Source organism: Sparus aurata, chromosome 3, assembly GCF_900880675.1.
Source record: "Sparus aurata chromosome 3, fSpaAur1.1, whole genome shotgun sequence".
Taxonomy (NCBI): domain Eukaryota; kingdom Metazoa; phylum Chordata; class Actinopteri; order Spariformes; family Sparidae; genus Sparus; species Sparus aurata.
In genome coordinates, this window is record NC_044189.1 from 4,740,738 (window position 1) to 4,755,468 (window position 14,731).

Here is a 14,731-nt window from a genome sequence, read left to right on the forward strand (position 1 = left end):
GTCACAGATTAATTCCTCAGTTTAAAGTCCGGCGGTGTCTTCACTTCTCTGACCAGTAAGAAATTAGTCTAAACGCTGAATACTCCATCCAGCAACATCTTTTTCCCCTCGGGCGTTTGTTTTTTGATGTGAAGCATCAAAAACCAAGCGTAGAGTATTGAAGTTAATTTTCAAACAGTTGCTCCTCGCTGCCACCTGGAGCTGCTAGTGTGTGAAGCTGCTGTGTATCCCCAATCCACTCAGCCCCAGTGGATCAACAGTGGTAAACTCAGCACATCACATAAAGGAGGTTAAATCTCGAGTAAAAGTGCAAAACACTCACTTTCAGAGCGTTTGATGTGATGGTGCAGTCGTTAAAAGTTTTACTAAAGATGAGCATCCTAATAGAGGTCCAGGCTTACTGATGGGATGATAAAGGCCTCAAAGTGAAACTATTGCCAAAATGCAACCTAGGCTTTTTTTGTGAATGTACCCGAGTCAAACCTTTGTGTAAAAGCCTAATTTCAACAAAAGAGGCACTTTTAAGATTGACTGTATTTTCATTTTCTGGTCAAACTCATTTTCAATGGGAGTGCTACGGGCACTTTCACGATAGCATCAAAATCTCTATTTTTACAACACTAAGAAGTCTCGACACAACATGAAACTTTGCTCGTAGTATCACCAGGGTCTCTACACATGAACACGAGCATTGAGAACATTGTTTGTGTACACAGAGTTTACTAAAAAGAAGGTTTTTGAACAACTCACGTTAGCAGTAGCTTGTTCCGCTCCCAATTGTCATGCCAGTGGAGAAGTGTCGATCTCAGAATGTGACGTAACCTGGAGGACAGTTAAGGTGGAACACTCCTAAAGCTTAGTTCCATATAAATGCAGGATAGTTTGTTGTTTTGTCATTAGCGAAAAACAACATTGACCTTGAAGTTGAAAAAGGAGCCTCATATAAGAAACAATACTAAAATCAAAAGCCAGAAAAGTCACATGAGATATCGCGTTGCGTTGTTGCTAGAAGACAGTAGTTCCACCTTAACTGTCCTCTACGTTGCATTTTGGCGAGACTTTTGCCTTAAGATAGCTTCTACCTAGCTAGATTTACCTTGCTTCATTGCATGATCTTGAGACTCCGTCTTTAAGAAGGATTTGAGGCCAAATTTAGATCCACAATCAATTTAGTTTCATTCTTGCTTGTTTCATATTCCCAAATCAGCCCATCCCCCCACCTGAGACCTGTTGTGGTGGTTATCAGAGCTGTAGAGGAGGACGTGAGGAAAACACGTCATAGTGAGGGGGTCGGAGATGGTGCAGGACTTTCATATAGAAAACCACCGTTTTGGTTTCACACTGGGTCCGTTTGCTGCAGTAGTGACTCTAGTGATTCTGGGCCAAACCATTCTTTTTTGTTCCAAACCTAACCAAGTGCTTTTCTTGCCAAAACTGCAACCACACGACAAAGGTCAGGTACATGTGATGCTATGTTGTGTTATGTTGGTAACGATGATATAGGTCTTCTTTAGACATGCTAATATGTGACATTTTGGAAAAGATCGACCTGTTTGATTGTCGAGAGGATGAGTTGTCCAGTCCAGCACAACACCCAGGTGTTTATATGATAGCACTATTTCCACATCTCACTATTTTGTCATGTGTGGAACTTTTGAGGTGTATTTTGATCAGTTTTAAAGCAAAGATGAACAAAATCCAGCCATGACCTCTTCTTTGGAACTACAGTTGGTCCCTGACATCAGGTCTTGCTGCGCCTCCCAAAGTCTCAGCAGTGAGCGGAGTGATGACATTATTTACTGGTTTTCTGACATCTCTTCTAAAAGATTTTAAGATTCAAATTCGTTTTTTTTTTTCCACTTTATTTCCAGGCAGCTGCAGGCACTGAGAGCAGAGGAAACCCCTGCAGCTGTGTGGGGAGATGAAAATGTCAAATGTGCACGATGACGTCCGTACAGCAGTTTCTTTTTCTGGCTCGTATTAACATAATTTCACTTTCTCTGCTGATATAATTTCCTTTTGTTTTATAATTCAGTACTACGACACAAATTAAACATTCTATACATGAAAAAACATGCATCTCTGACTCCAAACAGCTTGAAATAAAACAGTGACATAGGCTGTTCTTCGATATAAAATGTCATTTTTTTCCATCAGAATTGATCTTTTAAGATTGATCGGACTTGTCATCCATCATGCCAATGATCTATGGTCATAAAGGAAGGTTACTAGCCTCTTCTTCTCAGGTTCAGCCTGTGCATTGACCACAAACACGTTCAAGGGATGTCCTTTACAGTGCATCGATCGCCTGCTCTGCAAAGACACAAGCACCTAATTCATAGTTTATTCATGTACAGTCGATACAGAGCACACAAGGATGCATCAGAGGAATGACCAAGACTGGATTAAAATGGCAAAACAGCTCAATAATTCAATAATAATAATACAATTCTGCATTGAAATGTCTAAAAAACAAAAAGACCTTTGTTGTATATTTTGTTGGGTTTCCAACGGATTTAAAACCAGAGAAATCCACAAGTTTACTCAAAGTGACGTTTCTTCATTAGGTTGCTACATTCGGGATGGGTAAGTAGGTGAACGGGACTAAATTTAAGGTGAATAAAACTTAGAAATATTACCTCATCAATCATAGAAATTAACCTACAATGGTAAAGCAAGTTTGATGGTGGTCAAAACATAAACACTCAACGAAGGAGGTCAGCTCTGCGGATCACTGCTGCAGTCGGGTTGATAAACAGGAGTGAATGTGAAAAAGTTTAAAAGTAAACTCTCAGCTCTCCTCTCGTCTGTAAACGGTTCTGGATCAGAGTAGAATCTGAAGTGACTCCAGGTGTTTATTCTCCAGAAGGTCTGGTTCTAATCCAGACTCTCGAGCCGGCTTTGAGAAGCTGAGCGGTGGTTCTTTCCATTTTCTGTTATTCTGAACAATTTAATTTAAAATCAGTTGCAGAAGTTAATCCGTTACATTATCATTTTCTTCATTGGCACTTTAGCACTGCGCTGTTCTCTGTAAATAGAAGACAGAAAATGTAAAGTGAATATTCATTTAATCAATAAAGTCATCAGTGTAGCCTACAGAGTAATCAAAAATGGCTTGAAAAATAAATAAAACAGAATAAGGTGGTGATTGAACGGAGTACACACCGGTTTGTGATGAGGGCTAATAGAATGAGCGACTCTCGGGCATTTAGACGAGCCGCGTCTTTAATCAGAGTACGAACTAATAACTCGTCTTGTGCTAAAGACACAGGAGGATGAAAGCCACAACACCAACCTCCTTTTGTTTTATTCCATCACTCATCTCGTCCCCCGGCACATTAAGGCACTCGACGTCCCTAACAAGCTCTCCCACGACATTTACTTGGGCTAAATGGATAAAAAATGCAGCGCTTGTGTGTTTGCTTTCCTCTAATAAAGCACAGAAACCTGGTTTACCTTAATACGCTACAAGCAACATCTTTAAAAGGAAATTAGGGTGTTTGAATTATCCTCAGACTACCTTTTGATGTGCACATAACAGGCGCTACTAATGGTACAATTTGTCCTAATATGTAGGGAATATTTCATACAGTTATTGGTCTTCACCAAAGCTGTGACTGTTTTGTTTTGTGTTTTAAATCATGTTTTGGGAAATACAGAAATCCTACAAGAATGTTCCTTCCAAAACCCATTTCAAAACTATTTTATTTGCACATTGTATCTTGTGTTTTTTAAAGTTATTTCTTGAAAAGAATCTCAACAAAGCGACCACGTGATGTTTCACAAGGTCCTTTTCTCTCTGAGGAGTTGCCAGATTTGCACATTTTAGTAAGCCTGAACAAAATCCATAAAAGACACAAGACACAGCAGAGTTGAAAATCCTCATCCCCTTTTTTTTTTTGTTAACCCAATTGCAGAATAAAGCAAAACCACAGATAAGTTCAAACTGAGCGTTTCTTTATGTTGCAACTTCATGGCTTTTCAGAATACATTTTCCATTTCTCTCATCACAACGTTGCGCTTATGCTCTTGTTAGGTATACACATAAAAAACACTTGGTTTTGAAAAACATTCATGGTTTTGGCTCAAAAAATACCTGTTTTAATAGATTGATATGCCACTTTTCGTCGCCAAAAAACAGCTGGAAATGTCCCTAGGTGTCCTTAAATATATCCAGTGATGTGACTCCAACTGCAGTCTGCTGTCTGGCAGCCTTGTTGGTTGTAATAATGCCACCACCATATCCTCCACCTCCACAATGGGAAATTCAGCAAATAAACAAATAATGTGAGTTCAGTACAAATGTCAACCTTGGACACATCTGTGGTTTTCAGAAACGTCCACCGCTGACATTACATCCCGGAGACTGGGCAATTATTTTTCCCAGATTTTAGATTTTTGAAGCTAATTGTTTCCTTTCCCTTTAGGCAAGGTTAAACACGTTCCAGACTGACTGCATGTCATAACTTATTCAAACTGGAATCTGCAAAGTTTGCTTAATAAGAAGAAAAAAAGGATGAAAGTGGCCTTCATTGACCCCAATCTATACAAAAAAGAAACCTATTCTGAAAGGGACCCAAGAGCAGGGACACCTAATTATAAGAGAGACCCGAGGTAAATAAATTAGACCGCAGCCAAACCGTGTTCAACCCAAACACTGGGAGAATACCAACACTTGGCAGGAGGGTAATGCTACATGTGCCATAAAAAACACGCTCAATCCTGACTTATTCAGGCTCAACACAACCCTGGTCTGCCTGATTTGAAAACAGCATATTGTCGTTGGCATCAAGTACAAACAAGTTGGGACAAAGGGCAACAAAAGACTGGGAAAGTTTGGAAATTAAACACCTTGGATTTTTCCACAGCTGAACAGGTTCTTTGGTAACAGATGATGGTGTGAAAGGGGCGTCCTCGACTTTTGTAAAAAAACATTCTCTAAACACAGTTGTTTGCAAACTATTGCATTCTGTTTTTATTCTAGTTTTTTAGTGTCCCAGACTTTGGGAATTTGGGATTGCAAATATCGATTTAGATGGCAGGTTGGGTCAGGGTCGATCTTGTGAAACTACAAACACCTCAACTATTGGTATGAATATCAACCATCTTGTCCTTCTATCGTAAAACTTAAATCAAGCTGATTTTCTCACCTTACATCGATTGTTCCCATCAAAATACACTCCACCAATTTGCGAGAATTTGACACCAGCTAAACACGATGCCTTTGATGGAGCCTCAGAGCTAAATATTGTAAAGTGTAGTGATGTAGACTCTTGGTGTTTGAGTAATAACCTTTATTACTGAAGAAATGTGGAGCTGAAACTCAAGTCAGATGTGGGAACTGCACCACTACTACTAAAGTCTAACAAAAGCCATGTAAACCTTACGATTTCAATAACCATCACATTTTCATGTCAAGCCAACAAACCCCATCTGACTGAGGCTTACAAAGCATTTGACACATTGTAATGGCAGCTTGTGCACCACGGCGCGTGGAAACATCATTTCTTTTCATTCACAAAGACTTCCAGCTGGCAAAGCTGCCAGTGAGAAATGTAATTTTCCAAACCTCCCAATCTGAGATCTGCTATCAGCCGGTGATAAGCTGGAAAGCTGTTTTCTAGGATCCCCATTCAGGAATAGACGTTCTGGCTCCCGATTAATCACTTTCTGCTCCCTCAGATGGCCAGTGATAAAAACAAACCAACAAATTCAAATTTCTCTCTCTCTGCCGTGAAAAAGCCCGGAGTTTGTGAATTAAATATGAACAAAACCTGCCCATAAGGACAGACGAGTGGGCTGAGGAGGAGGCTGAGGAGTTGTGGACAGACAGACAGACAGGAAGACATTAACGGGGGAGAGAGGGAAACCAGCAGAGCGACACCCAGACGATGGAGCAGCGGGGGGGAGGCAGACAGTTTGACAGACTCAGAGAGAAGGACAGGCAGGCAGATAGACAGCTGCGAAGGTCGACAGGTTCGCCTACAGTGAGACCGCATTACCCCGGCAACGGACAACCGATCATTCATTCGCAGACCGCAGAGTCCAGTTCAGTCAATCTTTATTGTCCCCAGGGGATAATTAGGAAGGGCAAACAGGCAGACGCATGAGCAGAGAGACGGCGAGGACGGACAGGACGACAAGGACGACGGACAGGCATGCAGAGGTACGGCGTCTCAATGCACTGCTGGACTCTCAACGCACAGTCCGCCTGCTGTAGCCTCGCAGCACGCCACGCTGCTGCCATCAGAACAACGGAAACTTAAAGCCCACTTCAACATCATTACAAGAAGAAACTGTTTTTTAAATTCTACCCGTGTACAGTTTTGTGTACATTAGAAGTGAACAGCCCGAATATTTATTTATGGGTTAAGTGCTCCTTTCAGTCACTTTGTACTCGCCCCCTCAAAATATTCTGCAGCTCCACAGCAAAGCGGTGTTGCCTAAACAACTGAAGAAGCTCGGGGCTAAGCTGTAAAAATCACATTGGAGTAATCACATTGATTTAAAAAAGATATTATTTACACCCATTTCAGACGGGTTGCAGCTTGGCAGCTACTGTGAATGTTTTGGCTGACAAATGGGTCTAAATAACATCTTTTAAAATCAGTTTGGGGTCTCGGGGCGTGCAGAGACTCAGTAACACCTGGAGCGCTGGTGGTGCTTTAAGGGGCCATTTTGCAGGGTTTTTTTTTTTATTTGTGCAGTTGTTTAACATTTTAAAAAAAAGCTCCCCATCTATTTCTGTTGTTTAGGACTACAAAGCTTGAAGTAGCTGAAGCAGAAGAGGAGTTCTCTGTGCAGCCAAAGCAACAGAACCAAACAGTCGAACCACATCTGGAACTGAACCACAGGCGAAACATAAATTGGTTGACAAACTGCTGCCAGGAAGAAGATAAATGTCTATAGCCTTGCTAGCAGCATCGCTGTAGGGAAGTCAGTCTGCTTGTCCACTTAAATATTTCAACAACTATTGGATGGATTGAGATTTAATATTGTACAGACATTTATGGCGCCTGGAGGATGTAACTCCCTATAACTTTAGTGATCCTCTCACGATTCAGAGTGAAACATCTTGACAGCTATTTAATGGATTGCTGTGAAATTTGCTACAGATATTCAAGGTCCCTTCAGGATGAATGAAAGACTTTGGTGGTCAAAGTATCTCAACTACGGAAGCCCTAAACGGCCATGCATTCATACATTTTATTACCTCCGTTTTCCCGTGATAACAAGATAATTTTCTCGAGATCTCGACACACACACACACAAACACACACACACATTATATCATTATCTCGGGAAAACAAAGTTTCGTTATCTCAAGATCTCAAAAAAAATTATCTTGTTATCTCGGGAAAACGGAGGAAATTAACTCGTTATTACAGGAAAACGGAGGAAATAAAATGTATGAATGCATGGCCGTTTAGGGCTTCCGTACTCGACGTCTAATTGATGGATTGGTACCAAATTTTAAATGTCCATTCATGGTCCCCAGAAGATGTTTTCTAATAACTTTGGGGACTTCTGGCTTTACCTGTTGCTCCACCAACAGATTGATTACCTATTGGATGGATTGGCCTTCGATGCATTGTGTCACATCTTCGTGTCCTGTGGAGTTCTTGCAGCTCGGCAATGTCATTGTCCATTGAAATGACTCCCTGTGGACATTCTCACATGCCACTTTAGTAAGCATTGCCCAACCCTATTGTCCACTCATACAAAGGTCAGTAGTATTGATTTCCAGCTACGGCTACATGTCAGACCGTCCTTAGTAAAGATACTGAACCCCACATTGTGCCTGATGGCTGTTCCGTTGGTGTGTGACTGTTTGAGCATAGTGATATCATCAGTTGGTTAGGATAGGATTTGCTGTACCGCTCTTGATGAGCAGGTCGGCACCTTGCGTGGCGGCCGCTGCCATCAGTTCCGTGATGTGCGTGTGAATGCATATATGTGGCGACTAGGGTTATCAGCACTTGGTCGGTATATAAATGCAGGTACATGTACCATTTACCATCACCAGGCTTTAGTGCTGGGAGGTGCATCTCGTGCATACTGTAGATTTGATTCAGTCCTTTTTTACAAAAATAACTGTGCCCATAAAGGTTTAGGCTCCTCAACAAAAAACGTGTTGCCCACAAAGGCCACCACACTTATAGTAAAACATGTCCATGAATATGTGCAGATGCAGAGAGGTCGGAGGGTTAATGTGGGACCTGACAGGCGAGACAAGTCGATGCCATCGGCAGCCACAATGAACAACCCGCTGTAAATACACAGTCTGACCTTTGACCCCAGCTGCCTGTGAGTGTCCGTGTCATCTTAATGCAGCATGTAAATGTGATCCCTCTCATTAGCAGGCTGCTAACACACACACACACACAGGAACGTAGTTGAATTTAAGTAGATGTGTGATGTGACGCACACAGAGGAATACTTCCACACTAACATTTGGAGGAAGCGCACGCAGATGGTTCAACTAAACACACACAAGCAAAGACATAGCTGCAGACGCGCACACACACACAAACACTACACACTCTTTCCCACTTGATTAGCATGAGCACCTGTCCGCCTACAGCAGCACACGCTCCGACGTCCATGTTTACTGCTGCCATACAGACAATACACAGAGCTATTACAGCAGCTCGCTGACGAGCGACAAGGTAATTTCCTCCTCCCTCAGGCCTCCTGTGAAGGGAAAAATAAACAATGCATGGATGCCTCTGGGAGCGGCACAATAGACCGGAAACAGTGTCTCATTCCATTCGATGCTTGTTTTCAACATGCAATTGAGTTTGGATGGTTCTTTTTCAAACTCTCTTTTCAATTTTGATCCAATCGCTGGCTTAGACATTGAAGTTATCATTCAGAGTTCTTCGTTTTCATTCAGATGGACAAAACAAGATGTGCACCACCAATCCCAGCTCAGGACAAAGAGATGCCAACATACACAAAACTAGAATTTACAGGGCAACAAAATGCGAAGAAGACAGAGATTAAAGGTGAATTCATTACACTGGTGATGTGTGCATATTCAGTGGGGTCCAAAAGTCTGAACCTCGAAGTAATCGGAAAGTTTGAGGATTCAGAAAATAAAATAAAAATTTCATTCTGAGCTCAAATCTTAGCTGGACTCAGTTTCTAAGGAGAAGGCTTTGCAGAAACTGGATCAAGAGTATCCAGAGTACGATCAGGCAGACCCAAAGTGGACAGTACATCAGGTTTAGTTCCCAGAGAAACAGAAAAGCAACTTCATCACAGAAACAGAATTTTCCAAACAAACAACGCGAGGAGTCGAATCTGCAGCCGTCCCAACAGAACCAGACTGTGCTTCCCTACAGCTCCTGTGGGCTCTCCTCTCCTCGCTGATATGATTTTGTTTGAAAGATTTTAAATTATTCCTTTTTAAAAGTGCTGCAAATCCTTTATTTCTGTTTCTCAGGAGCTGGGGAAAGAGAAGTCTCATTTGTCCATGGTGCACCAGGGTTCAATAAATTAAATGTCATCAGCAAGTTTATGATTTCAATAATCAGTCAGCATTTTTCTTCTCACACGTGGATTGATTTTATTGGAGGCCATGTGGACATTTTTCTGTCTGTGTCTTTTTCCTTCTTTGCAGTGAAACTCAATTCCATTGAAGTGGCTCTACAGCCAAGACTTTGCAGAGAGTACACTGGGGATTATTTCTCGTACAACAAAACAATCAGCCCTTTTCCACTGTGTTGGTGTTACAAAAACTGATAAGGATTGGTTTGGTACAAAAAGCTTCAATAAAAGAAGGATCCAGTCGCATCTTGTGGGTTTATAACAGGAGAGGAAGTAGATATTTTATCCTGGTGTTGCATTGTTTCCCCATAAATCTATATAATTTTGAGTTTGATATCTCTGATGGACCCAAACTTGACAAACGGATATATCTTCGCCTCAGTCATCCAGAAGGTGCCATATTGCTACCTCAGTTGGAAAACAGATTTACACACTCCATCAAGCGACAGTCCATGATTCTTGAAATCCAGGAGGGGTGTCGGCACGTCCGTCCTTGGCTGGCCAAACTCCCCCGCCGAGCGACTCTGCGTGGACTTTGTACCGAGGCCGACGTTTACTACGCCTGGTCGGTTCGCTCTATTGTCAGGCACCACTGCCTTCTGGCCCTTCTCTCTCATTTATCTTGATTAACATTCTGCTGGAAGCCTTTCATTACCGGCTACCTCCCAAACACCTGTGGTTCTGGACCCCTGACACATCTCCATCAATTCCCCCCTGGCTAACAGAGAGGATGAAAGGAGCAGAGAACAGAGAGAAAGAGATAAAAGAGGGGAAGTAATCGCACATCATTTCTAGGTTGTTACAGTGACAGTGTAAAGGTTGACTAAACTTTAGCTTGAGAGTAGATTTTTATTTTTTTTTCCGTCAGAATTTCAGCACAGATGTTGGACTCCACTGTTTCCCCACAACTGTTTTTCTTGTCAGAGTGTAAAATCCTCTGAACACGTCTGTCGTGGGACATCAAAACTGTGCACTGAAACCCTGATGAAAGAACATCTGGAAGCAAATTTAAAACTCATTAGCATTTTACAGAAATCTGAATTTGTCCTTGTGGACGATTGTGCCATCATGGACATCAGTACAATTTCTGAGTCGTTCTCTGACATCTCACTGTTGCCACCTCTTCCCTCCTACATATATATATAAAAAAGCATCCTTTGTCTATTCAGTCGGTTTTGAAATGATGCTGCACATTCACAGTCAGTTTAATTGGCAGTTGTGTTTGAGGTGTTGAGGTGCAAGAAACACAGTTTGACACCGACTCACAGAATGATGGATTGCAACAAAATTCTCAGGGACACTTTGAAAATGTGGCAAAAACATACTTTGTCTGTTGTTTTTTTTTTATATTTCGGGGATGCAGACTCCTAACGTCAGGTCAGGGTTTTTAAATGTGCGAGAGAGCATTTGTGAGAATCTGTATTTTGTCTGACTTGATTTGTTTTGTTGAGAACATTTTCTATAGCGTGTCCGCAGCTGAATATTGAGATAATGCCAGACAAGAAGACTAACCAAGGCTTTTTATTCCATCCATCCATCCATCTTTAATCAATTTTTAATGCTTCTTGTCGGAGCCACAGTCGCAGCAGGGCAGGCAGATCGGCAGGCGCCCTCCTCCCCCTGCAGCCTCCACCGGCTCCTCCACCTAATACATTATACAACATTTACAATAAACACTGCAACACAAACTGACAGCACAGATATATTTTGAGTTGAGCGGGAATGTGCCGAGCTTTGCACTTCTCGGATGAAAAGAAGTTCCTGACAATAGCACGTCACTTTTGTTCTTTTATTTAAAAAAAAAAAAAACAAGTTCAACACACTCGCTCGCCTCGTGGCGTTCACAAGACGATACAAATCTCTCATTTGCGATGCATCCTGGAGCCCAGTATAAACCAAATGAGACACATTCCCATACAAACCCCTGTTTAATCTTTGGGAAGAGCGATGGGAAGAAAGTGCTGATGTGGAGAACTAAATGAATCCGATACACAACAGCTCTCTGGCCTCTGAAGGATCTCGTGTTTTGTGCCAGGAATAATAACTTCCAAGGAAAATATCGTCTATAACCTCATAACCCCTTGCAACAAAACTTCTAAAACTCATGCACATAAATCTGCAACAGTCTTCTCATTAAGTTAACAGAGAGCTGGAGGAAGTCTCACGGATGGTCAGGCAGGGGTAGAGTTACACTGGAAGTTGCTTCACTTTAAATGACTGCAGTAATGCCACTGAGAATTGTTAGCTTGGCTTTTTTCTGATTAAAATATGGACACACAGAAGTCCGAAGGCAGCTACACATTGGTAGACTGATCCGCAGAAAGGATGGGAATTTATAAGGTTTTATTGATACCAATGCTAGTATCAATTATGCCTGTTCTTTACTGACTGCCTTATTGATTCCTGGTCAGTTTTCAATGGGTGCTAATGTTCAGAATGGTAAAAAGTACGCAAAAGTCATACATGAGTAAAAGATCCAGAACCCACGGCTGCTGTGCCTGTGAGCATAATTTTAGCTAACTTCCTGTCCGTTTTGCAGTTACCATTCTCCTCTCTCATCTCTACGTCAACACATGAACGCTCAGTGGTAATCGCCAGACATGCAGTGTCGGCAAACAAGAAGATCCTGCTCAGTGATTAATGTTTGACTATAGAGCTGTCTAACACTGATTTAAATATGAAAAATATCACTTACAGCAGCTTAAAGTCACTGCATTGACTCCCTAAACTCCTGACTTCTCCTTACTCTCTAAAGCTAATACATATACGTCTCAATCTTTTAGATTTTTAGCGCATTAAAAACCTAAATTAGAAGTCAACAGTTAGATCTTCAATATCCCTATACTGTATTTATGACCAATCCAAAGAAAGCTACGTAAAAAAACAAATGAGTTATGTTTGAATGTTGTGTAACTAAATGATTCGCAACTTGTACCTCTCCACTGGACTTTTCTCAGTCCTCAGTGCAAGACTCGATTTCAATCCTCTCCCCTTCAGCTTTGCCAAACTTTAATTGATGTAATCAATAAAGCCAAATTTTCAAAAGAGGGGAAGTGTGTAGTTGGGAATTAAAGGAAGGTCTAGAGGTAATTTATCACCACTTTTTAAGGCAGAAATGTCCAGTTGTAAAGTAGGGCAACTTTAATTGAATTGCACATTATAATGTAAACAGTAAGGCGTAGAAACATAATATATAACAATATTTAGTGCGGGGGAAACGAAATAGAGCAGTGAAATAAGATCAAATAAAGGAATACAGCAGTAAAAGAGTCATTAAACGCTCCAAGTGTAATAATAAAATAAATACAACACCCTCTCATCATTGAAAACACCAGCTGGACGAGAAGTTGACTCCAAAATGAATAAAAAAAAGACCCAAAGGCTCTGAATTCCATCACACTCCACGGATGCGGCCATTTTGTTTGTTGCTAAGGGGCAGTTTAAACAGTTTTTATTGCTCTTTTATTTCCTGTCGACACTGTTGAGTGGACGTCTTTCTGTGACTGGAGGCGGTCGTGCCCGGCGCTCTGCATACTTGCGATAAAGGGAAAATGCCTCTGAGGGGACTCCACCATTTGCAGCAGATTTGGGAATTCCAGTTAAAGTGGAGGGGCGGATGGGCAGGTGTGTGTGTGTGTGTGTGTGTGTGTGTGTGTGTGTGTGTGTGTGTGTGTGTTGTAATGAGTGCAGCTGCCCCGGGCCCGGAGCCCAGAGGAGCACACGACGCAGAATCAAAATCACTTGATTCGACAAGCACAACTAATGAAGAGTTTCACTGCAACGGAAAGACATCTGTCGTTTGAATTAGTGTGAGCGTTTTGCTCATTCTGCACACATTAGTAAATCTGTTGAACAGGCACATGACTACAACGCGGCACACTTGATTCATTCAGTTCCACTTTAGCCACCCTGAAAAACTTTCAAGACCCAATAAGAAAAAGGAAAGTTTGTAAAATCCCCACTATTGACACTTTTTTACCCAAAACGTGAAATCTCCCTCTTCCTCATCCAGTTTCCAACGAGAGCTCAGATTAAGTTTCCCCTCAGATGAGAGTTTCCTTGTGTGGACAGTTTAAGTCTTCATGTTTAAATGACCACAGTGAATGAGCACAGCATCAACTGACACAAATGTGAAAGATGTTGGCAATTGCTTAGCTTCTGTTTACAGCCCAGTCAGATGTAAGACATGCTTTCCCTGCTGTATTGGATATGACGATCTTCTGTCATTTATCATCTTAAAGTCACTACAGTCGATCTCACAGCACAGCTCTCATTAACCTGTACTTTTGTTTATTTTGTCTGACGACTTTGTGATCGTTAAATAATGATTTTATGTGCAGCTCAGCAGTTCGGTAATGACTGCTGGCCGACATGGTATTTATGAGCCGTGAATGGATTTCATACTGCAGAGAGAGAGAGATGGAGCAGGAGAGGCCGTCACCCTCCATGTAACATTTCTCTCAGTTACCGTTAAATTCCTCAAACATTCAACTTGATGAAGAAAAATGAGGGTGTAACATAACAACGCATGTCAGATTTAGTTTATCTGTTTATCTTGTTTAGAATGTCGATCAGTGCCCACAAAATGAATCCATTCATCAGATATTACTCTGTTGTGGTTTAACATAACTATGTTTAAGTTATTAGCAGTTAATAGTGAAATTAGCTATTGCAATTTATTCAGTAATTAAAATATGTACAGATATTAATGGTGCATTGAGCTCACGAATCATTAGATGTTCCTCCCCTACATAATGTAAGGGGCTTCTAATGCTACTAAAATCAATATCTCTAGCAGTGTTGATGATTCTTGCTTGGTACTCTTTGGTATCAGATCAAAACCAGCTGCTGGCCACGTCACTCAGGAAGTGGAGTGCATGCTGCTTCAATTGCACCGGTGGGTTTATGTATATGTTGCATTTATTGAGGTTGAAAGTTTGTAACAGACATCTGTGTTCTTTACATCTCTGAGACAAACTCACACAAACAAACCTCTCTACCTCGTCCACCATCTTTCTTTGGATAGTTGCTGACATGATCTTCCCTGACCGTCCACATGAACACATCATAGTATGACGGCCAACCTCTGAAAAGAATACAAACAGCACTCTGGTGACGCAGGGTTACTTAGTATTAACAATACAGTTACTATAATGAGTTTGAAATTGTAATCCCTTAC